Below are 11,849 nucleotides of genomic sequence, written 5' to 3'. Positions count from 1 at the left end.
ATTAAAATGCGATTATCATGTCTTTACAAAAATCATAAGAAGAGTACTTACTTGTGAACATCCTGGAAGTATTTTTATTTCATCACCACTGGATGGATACTTCAATCTTGGTCGATTAGAAATCATCTCAACAGATGGAGGTTCTCGTACCAGAGGTTGAGCATCCATTACAAAATTATGCAAACGCTCAAGTTGTTGATGCCAAAAGTTTATATAACCCGGAGTTGCATATGTGACTTGGGAATAACAAGGAAACAAGTAATCATTTCCTTCCACATGTGTGCAATCTAAATGAGCACTAAGTTGTTCAACCGATGGTTTCTTCCTTCGAAAATTCGGAACACACTGATCAAGACCCATATGTCGAACTGCTTTATCGATGTTATATTCTTCCACTAGAAACTTTCCTTGTATTAATGATACTAAATAACCAGGAGTGCAACTCAGTATAAAGGATCTCTCACCATCACTCAGGTTTGTACCGAAATCAAAGTGATGTTTTCTTAAGTAGCATTAAAAGTGATCAATTGTCAGAAAAAAGAAGGAACCGACACCCACAGACGAAAATTAAACTCAGACTCGTTGTCTAATACATCAGTGAGGCGTGTCTTGAGTCGAGGCTGCTTTGTGGACCAACGCATAATCCTGGAATTATCTTTCTCAGAGAAAGCATGACAAGTATTAACATTTGGTCCTTGCAAGACGCTACAGGGGGTCGGTGCATAATTCTTGAAGCGCTCCCACAATAAGGCTTGGAGAAACATTGTATTAACATACGTTTCAATTTTCATAAAGCCATTAGAAACGCTGAAATCTATGACTAAGGAGTCTAAGTTGGAGAATACTGAACCCAAGAACAGGCTACCGATGGGAAGTTTCTCACCTTGAGACATCTTAATGGCAAAAGGAATCACAAAACAACAAGTATCAACTATCTTCAAGTACATCTCTGGACAGCCACAAGCACAAGAAAGCAACAATGGTTAATGTAACACCCCGTGTTTTTAGCATGGAGCATGTTAAAAGGTGCGTCATGGTCCGAGATGAAGTTTCATCCAAAGCTTACGTTGCGTAGGAAAAGGAACATTGGCCCTTGTCCAATGCGTTGACAATTGGTTGAACATCGGGTTGGCAATGAACGGACAACATGGATGGATATCGGGTTGGCAGTGAACATCCAACATGGCTGGACATCGAGTTGGCAGCGGACGACCAACATGGCTGAGCGGGTTGGCAACAGACGGCCAACATGGATGAACATCGGATTGGCAGCGGACGACCAACATGGCTGAACATCGGAGTTGGCATTGGTAGTGAACATCCATCTTGACCGGTTATTCAGAAATATATGGCAACGACCATGAATAGTAAAAGTGGGAGTTGATGAATGATTTTTAGTCCCCCAATTTAAGTTGTAAAAATGTAAAATTAACATATATAGGGAGGGGTACTTGGTTGAAGGTGCATATACGGACCATGCACCAAGTAAGATAGCCTTGGCAATATACAGCCATTACGGCCCTTCACGGGACCTGGCTCAGGAAATGTTCAGCCGTCATGGCCGGACATTAGAACTGGCCCGTGAGCCAGAATTGAATGTACAACCATCACGGTCGTACATCGCAGTTGGCCAGGGTGGTAAGGTGCAGCCATCACGGCCTGGTGCATATGCGGACCATGCACCAAGTGAGCTTCATAACTTAGCCGTTAGGATATAAATGATGCCTAAGGCTCATTTATAGTTGCGCAGCCTCGTGAAGAGGGCATTTGATACTCAGGGATCGTTATGCCATATTATGGACCAAACATGCATCACTTGGATGTATTTTGACGGAACGACCTATACGAACTAGGCCATTGTCATTATTGCTTGGCCTCGGCCCTGCAAACGAGTTGGATAAAGTTACTTGTCCCTTCTTGATGAACTACGATCTGTGCTTGATCCCTTTAGAGTAGAGAAGGGTACGTAGGCATCCACAATGAGTTGCGGCATTGCTGGTCCAACACTTTGTGGCTCATATCATCTAATTTAGAGGTGATTGCGGCATTTTGGCCTTTCATATCATCTGGCTTGGTAGCTTGGTGAAAGAGATGATTGTGGCCAAACTTGATGAGGCAAGTTGCATTCCATTCACTAGATGCTCATACTTCCTATCAAGGCGTTCAACATAGGCTAAAAAACCCGAGTGTCGTAATTTAGCTCAAGAGGAGTCCATTTTGATGGGAAACGACCCAAAGATCAATACATGTTGATATGTAGATCCACATGGTCACCATAATTTAGTCAAATTCCATCGTTTAGGGCCTCAAAAGGTAAGTTGGAACAAGGGTGAAAGCCTTTGCGGAACAAGGGTAAGTTGGAACGGCGTGGAAGCTTATTTAGCTGCATCATGCTCCACGAGCATGCTTGCAAGGGAAAATGAACGTGCATTTGTCTAGCTTTGGGTATAGGACCGTAGCTTCATCATGGTGCATCGGGTAAGTTACGTCCTGCGGGGCAACGCGCCAAAGGCGTAATTTTCCGGTCCGTCACAGTTGGCATCAGAGCAAGTTCCGAGAAAACTCTAGGGAATGTGCGGGAATGGCTTGTCAGCGAGTATCTTCCTTAATGGAAACTTAAAGTTGGAGAGGAGGCCAACTTTTGCGCGAAAAGAGTTGGTAACTGCTATGCCAGTTACTTTGCGAATCGAGTTGAGCTTGTTCAAGTACTGTGAGTTTTCCTGGCCTAAGTGGCACCCCACTTACGAGTGGATATCTGGAAGACCGTCTGGGATGGTGGGTAGACAATGTGACTGATCATCCCCACACGTTAGAAACTGGCCAACAGTGTACGTTGTCAGGCCCGACTAGCATCCCACTTACGAGTGGCAACCTGGATGACCGCCATGGATGGTGGACAACTGGATCCTATTCCACACAGTACTACATGTTGTTAACATATTCAACTTTGTGTACCTTAGGTACTCCTGAGTGTGTAGTATGTGATGCACATTTGGGATACCTGGTCGAGATATCCTCTTGGCACTGGCCAATTGAGATTCTTGGTCACGTTGTGGACTCTTTGGCATGCGGTATGGGACGTTTGCTCAGAAGGTCCTAATTGATGTTCCATGACAAACTTGAAGAAACCCGTGATTTTTGAGCATCTGGTATGGGACTTTTGCTTAGGAATCCAAATCGAAGAGATTGTCCACAATAGTTTTTGTTTTGAATTTCGTGGACGAAATTCTTTAAAGGGGTGAACATTGTAACACCCCGTGTTTTTAGCATGGAGCATGCTAAAAGGTGCGCCATGGCCCGAGGTGAAGCTTCATCCAAAACTTCCATTGCGTAGGAAAATGAACATTGACCCTTGGCCAATGCGTTGACAATGTTCAGCCAACATGACTGAACATCGGGTTGGCAGTGAACGACCAACATGGCTGGACATCGGGTTGGCAGCGGACGACCAACATGGCTGGACATCGGATTGGCAGCGGACGACCAACATGGTTGACATCGGAGCTGGCATTGGCAGTGAACAACCATCTTGGCCGGTTATTCAGAAATATATGGCAACGGCCATGAATAGTAAAAGTGGGAGTTGATGAATGATTTTCGATCCCCAATTTAAATTGTAAAAATGTCAAATTAACATATATAGGGAAGGGTACTTGGTTGAAGGTGCATATAAGGACCATGCACCAAGTAAGTTAGTCTTGACAATATACAGTCATTACGGCCCTTCACGGGACCTGACTCAGGAAATATTTAGCGGTCATGACCGGACATGATCCGAGATTGACTACATTGATCCAGGGCTTAGGCATTACATGACCCAAAATATAAGAAATGGCTTTGTCGTATAAGAAATGGCTTTGTCGTCGTCAACTCATTTCCTCGAGCTACACCTTTATAACGAGCATCCTTTTGATCATCGTCGTCAGAGATATACACATTTGTAAATCAGAAGAACCAAAATCTAGCATTTCATTCAGCTTTCTCTCCATGGCTGCTTTTCTTCATAAACTCCTAAGAAAGAATTCTCAAATCAAAACCATCACTACAAATTTGAAAACCCCTTTCCAATCGAATCTCTCTACTCCAATCTTCCAGTCTAATCTCATTGATTTCAAACCTAATACTGACTCTGTCAGTGACCTAAAAAATCCTATTTTGTTTTTTCCAAACAATGAAAATGCTTTATCTAAGTCGCAATTATTTTACCCTAGTTTCCCATTTGGGTATTTCTTAAACCCTAATACTATAACACAGATTAAGATGGATGATGCAGTGGAGGAGGTGAGTGAAGATGAAAAGACCGTATGGGCTGATAGTGTGAAGAAGAAGAGAAAGAAAAAGATGAATAAACATAAGTTAAAGAAGCTAAGGAAGCGTCTGAGACGACAAACTTAGGGTTTGGCGAGACTATTCATTTCTGTGTAAGAGGGAATTTCTTTCATTTCATTTCAATGTGTTAATCTGTTTTACATTGTTCCTCTTACGTTTACTGTTTTGATGATCAAGAACTTAGTACTCGATAGGGAATTTTGATGAATAATGTGTTTATTTCCGATGTTTTTGGAGGTTATATGTCATTTCCATTTTTGCCTTTGTAGTGTTAACTTCAACATAGTGAAGGAGGCTTTATAGGTCAAACATTCACAGTTTCACGTAAAATTGGTATATGGGTCTATCCATCATTCTATGTTTTGATATTTTTTTAGTAGAAACTTATGCATAAGCTTGTAGTTAGATATCTGTACATGTACATGATTACTGTGGAATCCTTAGTCAAGAACATTTACAAGCTTTAAGATATGTTTTGCTAGAAATGAAAAGTTATTTTCACTGGACAGATGATTGATTATTATCCTGAATTGGATACATATGAGGCTTGGGTCAGTTTGTACAGATGGCGAATCAACGAGAATCGAGATTTAGGTTGAAAAACATCAGGTTATGTCTCAAGTAATAGGTGACTGGTATTTGTCTTAGCATAAGTGATGTTTGCACCACATGTGTACTAGTGCTGGCCAATTAAAGGATGAGATTGTACATGCAAGCCTGCTGCACCATCTCAGCGTTTTTGTTTCTCATCGTTGATTCATATGGGATACAAATATATTATATCAGGTGTGCATCCTTACTTATTGTTGTAATATGGATAAAGTACTATATGGAGACGATTACGGAGGGAAAAGTTGGATTATTGGAGAAAATAAGGACCAAGTATTTGGATCTGTAGGTCAAGTTAGTGATATATATATATAGATTTTGTAAAAATACAGGTTAGCTTTTCATCCCTATCCTTGTTTACACTCATTCACCCTGATCCGTTCTATTGTTCCCAGCTCAGATATGGTTTCCATAAATTTTATGGTTCCCATAAAATTCGTTCTTGCTGGCACGCGTATTCTATCTAGAGCTTGTGCATTATTGGAGTATACTTACATTAAGAATTGTTGTTGCTCCAGTACATCCAAGATTCTTAATTGAAACATAATGGAATTGCATTGTGTCCTGGCTACTCTTTCTTACTGCCCACAGCATTTTATGGTTGTTTGAAAAGGAGATTTGCTCCTCTCATTGTTAGGGAAGAATGTGTCGCAAAGGTTCGAACAACAATCCCATTAGGGTTGGATTATCATACAAATGTGGTGGCCTAGTTGAAGTTGGGTATACGGTAATTTTCTTAGGCTAGTCTGTATGATGCCCCATGGAGTTTTATGCGGGCAGAACTTTGGTTAGTGTGATCATCCACAGAACTCAAGTCACACTGAAACCTCTACTCCACTTATACTTAATACATCGAATGAAGTTAACTGTTAATGATGGCATAAATGTCTAAGAACTATTTTGGTAGTCTAAGCTTGGGTGGAACAGTTTCGTAAGTCGTACTCACATGTCTGTAAATCTATGGAGCTCATGCACGTTGAGTTGCTCAACATGGAGGAGATTTTTCGCTGATTACTAATTAGGTGGTTCATTGTCTGATATTTTTCTGGAACAGTTAGGAATAGATATATAGCAGAATAATGATAAATTGCTTGTCAAACGTGGGTTGATGTTTCCAATTATGGTATTTTGACTGGGCTAGGTTTAAATGACAACTTCTGCCACATCCAGTTGATTTTATAGTCTGATAACCTTGGCCAAATGTGTATTAAACTTTAGATGCAGAATTAATAAGAATTAGGATTTAGAAAACTACTGCATATTGAGTTCATATATTTACTAAAATATATTAGTATAGATGAGTATGTGCATGAAAACTGTGAGAGCTTTTGTGCAGGGTATTCATAAACCTCAAAATAGATAACATTGTTGACACCTAGGCTTGTCTGAACCAAAAAGAAGTCTATTGCTGGTTTACTGTTATGGATTGGATACAAACTAGTTTTGTGTTCTGAATAGATGTAGAGTCAGTAATATTAGGTTTTAGAAAACATCAGGTCTAGTTATAGGAGACTGGTATTTGTATTAACAGAAGTGTTGTTCATACCAAGTGTGTACCCGCATTAACCAATTAAGGGATGAGATTTACAGGGAGGGTGTTTAAGATCTCATCTATTAGTTTCCCATGTTGGTGCAATTGGGGTAAAAGTATTTCGTATTTTCTGCTTAGAATGTTACATTGTTGTGGTCATTTAGTAAAGTAGGAATAATGACAGTCCGTGCAGTGCTTAACTGGTCATACGAACAATCAGAATTAAGTTACTAGTAGTGTTGGTTTAGTTAGTGAAGTGTCAAACCAAATTGCACACCTGCACCATCCATAAATAATTACGCTGATGCTCTTCTCAACATCCATGTGTGTGAAGTTTATAACAGCATGTTATGTTTCCATCCGTGGCCTTGCTTACACTCAGTCCACCCAGCTTCATCTTATCATGCCAGCCCAAGGACATGTTTGTACAAAATTTCATACCATCTTATTGTGTACAACCTCCTTGCAGGCTGATGTATGATATTTTGATCAATCTATTGTAGTTTACTTGCACTGAAAATCCTCTTGTCAAATAGATGGCACTTCTTCTCATGCTTCTTTCTCTAGAATTGATTTTTTAACAAGTTAGGGGGCAGTTTGAGTCAATAAGGCATACGGTTGGTTGGTCAGTCCAGGAGTGATGCCAAATGTCTAAAACATTGGTTGCTGAGTCTTCCTTGGTATTACTACGGGGCCATTAGATGTTGGTAAATTCAGATTATTGGCCCTCTAATTTGACTGAGACGGATTCTTAAGATGATTCATGGTTAGCATGTTTTCACATTAACATGAACTTAATGTGGTTTTAGATTTGTATTGTTTACTTATGTTTTTCAAAACTTTTTTTTTCCCCACTGATGCATAATTAAGATTATCATTCGGCATCTTTCTGGTGGAGGGACATGTCTCTAACCTTAAAAGGGAAACAAAATCATTTTTATGCTAATAATTTAGAGCTTGATATCATATATTTTTAGTATAGGTAGGTTTGTTTGCTCTTCTAAGACTTATAGCGGCTCAAGAGCTTTGGAATTCTCAAGTCTCTGGCTTTTAATTTTCTTCTTCAACTGGGCAGGAATGAAACCGCGTTAATATTCAAAATTCAAACTCAGTGCTGATGTTTGCTGTCTTCCTCGTTTACACATTTGAGCTTTTGTGTATGTGGGGTTTACAGTAAGAAATGAATGTTTCGTTAGCTTTAGCTTGGCTGTTTATTTTACTAACAAAAGTATGATCGAAATGTTTGTTTATTTCAATCTAACCACTTTGTTTTACTAAATTTTCAAGCAGTACTTGTTTGTTTATTAGCATTCAGTTCCTGAAGGAATATTTATATGTTTTGAAAGATATTTTGAGATGGATCCTTAAGAGCCTATGTGAGCGAGACAATTATTATGTAACAAGTTTTTAAAGTTTTAGGCTTAGACGGGCTTATTCGAAGTTTCAAACAGAGATGCGTAATCGCATATGCACGGCTAGTTTGAACTTTGAAGTAGCATATGCTGCTTCGAAATGATACATTTAAGTTTGAAGTAGGGACCCAAAGTCCACAGAAGAAAGTACTGCTGCTTTAAGAATTTCCTTACCCCAAGGGTATTTGGCTACTGACTACCACCGGAAGAAATAAAGAACTTCCTTACCCCAGGCTATTTGGGTACTGACTACCACTGGATTCCGTCTTCCCTTTTTCTAGGGTTCAACTTGAGCTTCTACTGGTATTAAACAATGATGCGTGGTCTTTTCATATGGACTCGTAATAATATCTTCTCTAGCTTTTTCCCCCATACCTCATCTTCTTGTTTAGCACCAGCACCACTCCTTATTGGCTAGTGCCATTGGATCATCAAATTCATCACCATGGCACCACCATTCCCTACCAACATACCTACCTGCTACAAACATGGCTATACACACCTATAGTGATCTTTTGCTTAATATGTTAGTTTTATCCCACTTGGACCCCCAATTTGCCTAGTTGCACTCTGCCCCAAATTGGTAATGATAAAACTTGATCTGGTATGTGTAGTGTAGTGCATGTCAGATAGTACTCACTCCGTCCTAGTTTATTTGTCAAAATAGGATTTTGCAAAAACTTGAAACAAATTAAAATTACTTCCACATACATCATCAATCTTTCAAATTACTTGTTTAATATATTAGTTTTTATTTCTTTCTTGATAATTAGATAATTTTAGTGGGAAATATAGTAATTTTTTGGTACACTTTTGTTAAAAAAAACTTAATTTTGTCAAGTAAACTAGGACGGAGGGAGTATTAATTATCTAAATAGGATAAGTAAGATACGGGGAAATTGTATGTCTTCTTCATGTTGGTTATTTCAAATGAACACGTAATGAACAGTGGTTAATGCTGCCTTACAGTTTCGGAGTGCCCTAGGCTATTATATGATAGTTAGTCAAGAACATAAGCAATTTTTTAGTTTTGGAGATAAGTTTGCATACTCCTAAAAACGAAAGTTTAGATTTAGCTTGGCGGCTGAAGGTCGTCGATTTTTTTTACAGATTTTTAGGTTAGATTTCGGGTCGTATGCTTCCAATTTGGCATAAAACATCCAAAATCGATAACTAGCAGATAATAAGTGTTGCTTTTAGCTGTTATAGAACTATCTGTAACAATTATAGTTGTTACAACTATCTGTTATACTTGTAAATGTAACATAATTATTTAGCAACACTTATGACTGTTAGTAATTCACTTGTAAACAAATTTTTTTGGGCCCCCAACAATTTGGGGACCTAGGCGACCGCCTAGCTCGCATGCACTCTAAGACGGCCTTGACTTAATGCCATTACCCATTACTCGGTGAGGTTGGGGAAAAGAAAATATAAAGACTACTGAAAAACACATAGTAACCAGAAACATTAGTGAATGGAAAATGACATTTGAACATTACATTACTTTCTTTTAATGTTTGTATAGTGATACATCAAGCTTTGTCGACCGAGGACCAACCTAAGAATAGACAGCCTAGTTTGCCAAGGGCACTGATGACTTTTCAATTGGGAAATATACAAGTCATTGCTTGCTTGCTCCGTAGTATTGTATAAGTTCATCTCTTTTGCATGGGTGTAGCTAGGTATTCTCCCCTACATGGAGCGGTTGTTCAAACATTTGTTGAGAAAATTGAACTTGTCCATTTGCTCTTAATGGACAGAAGAAAATAACGGGAAATTGGCGTAGTTTTTGGGTTAAAGTACATCCAGATCCAAGCAAATTGACAACAAAAATGTTAGCGTATAAAGATAACAAGCAAGAGTTCCGTTACCTTTTTTTTAAAGCTCTCGCTAAAATGGTCCTATGGCTAGTTCATTGTCTTGTGGTCCTTCGTGGAACCCGATTACTTGTTCATCATCATCATAAAATGCAAGAGGAGAAGAAGCAAGAGAAGAAGTGTAAGTAGGGATGAACTACGGTCTACAAATGTACCTGGTAAGATTCTTAAGTTCTTATCTTGGGATAAAGATAAAACGGATAAAAATTGAATAAAATGAATCCCTTTCTTTGCTGTCTCCAAAGTCCAAACCAACTTGCAAGTTGCAATAATAGGATGAAAGTACACAAACAAGAACAAGAAGTTGAATGCAAATGAAGCTTCTTTAGTTTATTCTTTTTTTAGCTTTAGATGGGACATACATAGTGATGTTTTTGTATGTTTCTACCAATTTGGTGCTGTATTTCGGTTTTATTTTAGTATCAAGTGGGAATTTTTTAATAGTATTCCACAAGGAAGTTATATCGAAATGATCGATGAATGGAGCCCTTGTTTCAAGGTTGCTAATAGGGGTGCCATTTTATTTGGAGGTGTACCAACCAAAGGCAAATAGTTGTTTTATCTTATATGTGAGGTGGTACACCCTAAATAATTTGGTACCCTTATTAACAATTTTGCCTTGTTTGATCTCTTTTAAGGGTTTCAATTTGTAAAGTCAAGATTCTTATATATCAAGTTCCAAATAAAACCGACAAAACTAAGGGTTCAAGTCAATACAATATTTTCACAATTCAAAGTAGAACTAGAAGATAATGAGAGGTGAATATTGCTTGAAAATATCTTTGGATTTCTGATCCCTGATTTTATTTTTAATGTTGTTTCTTTCTTTACCAATGCAATTCATGCGACATGCTTAAGAGTTTATAATTTACCAATAGCTTCCCTGTGCAGGCCTTGTTATGAGCAATAGATTGCTATTTTTTTTTATTTTTTTCCTGATTAGAATATGGGTATCCAATTCAAAATCAATTGACAAGAAGCAGAGAGGCCCTAAGAGCAACTGCAGTGGTGTGATCATAACCAAAGACCAAAAAAAACGACCAAATTTAAGTTTAGTACGTGGTGTTACACTAGGGTGGAAGAGTAAATTTGGTCGGTAGGAAAAAGTATACACCAGGATCACATTATATGCACGCCCCATCACCAGGATCACATTATATGCCCGCCCCATCACAGGATCACATTATATGCACGCCCCATCAGCCATCATGCGAACTTCATATGTACGCCTCATGAGGATCGCATTATATGCCCGCCCCATCACCAGGATCACATTATATGCACGCCCCATCAACAGGATCACATTATATACCCGCCCGGTGACAAACGAACATTATACGTTCGCTCGACTATATATAGTTTTGGTCCTGGTCCCAGACCAAATATAGTCTGGAATTTGGTTTTGGTCCGGCTTTTAATCTTTACTCCGTCCTGCTGTGTCTCGTCTCTGGACCATAGTTATAGGTTTGATCGTCCACTGTGGACGCTCTAAGATATTATAAACCGCAGGATCTTAGATTGCCCAACAATGTGGGACTAATAATCTCAACATCTTAAATGCCCAGACAATGTGGGACTAATAATCTCAACACTCCCACTCACGTGTAGCCTCGTTGGGTCTAACACGTGAACAATAAATCGGGTGACGCGGAATAAAAGCGCGGTCAATGACTCGTCGCAAATAACCTGCTCTGATACCATGTTAGAATACAGGCATCCAACTCAACACCAATTGGCAATGAGTGGAGAGGCCCTAAGAGATTATAAACCGCAGGATCTTAGATTGCCCAACAATGTGGGACTAATAATCTCAACATCTCTTAGGGCCTCTCCACTCATTGCCAATTGGTGTTGAGTTGGATGCCCGTATTCTAACATGGTATCGCGAGCAGGACTCGATCCTGTTTTGTGAGTTTTTTTTCTCTCAATTTTTTTGGTTGAAATCTTCAACCAAAAATGTCTGAAGTGAAATTAACACTAGCGGAAGATTATCATCCGTGTTGCTTAGTGGTAATAATTATGTTCTTTGGTCACGAATAATGACTTTTTCTCTTGGTGGAAAGAAGAAATTGGGTTTCATCAATGGAA

The sequence above is a fragment of the Papaver somniferum genome, chromosome 7 (genome assembly GCF_003573695.1).
Source record: "Papaver somniferum cultivar HN1 chromosome 7, ASM357369v1, whole genome shotgun sequence".
In the NCBI taxonomy this organism is placed as follows: domain Eukaryota; kingdom Viridiplantae; phylum Streptophyta; class Magnoliopsida; order Ranunculales; family Papaveraceae; genus Papaver; species Papaver somniferum.
This window is presented reverse-complemented; position numbering follows the sequence as displayed.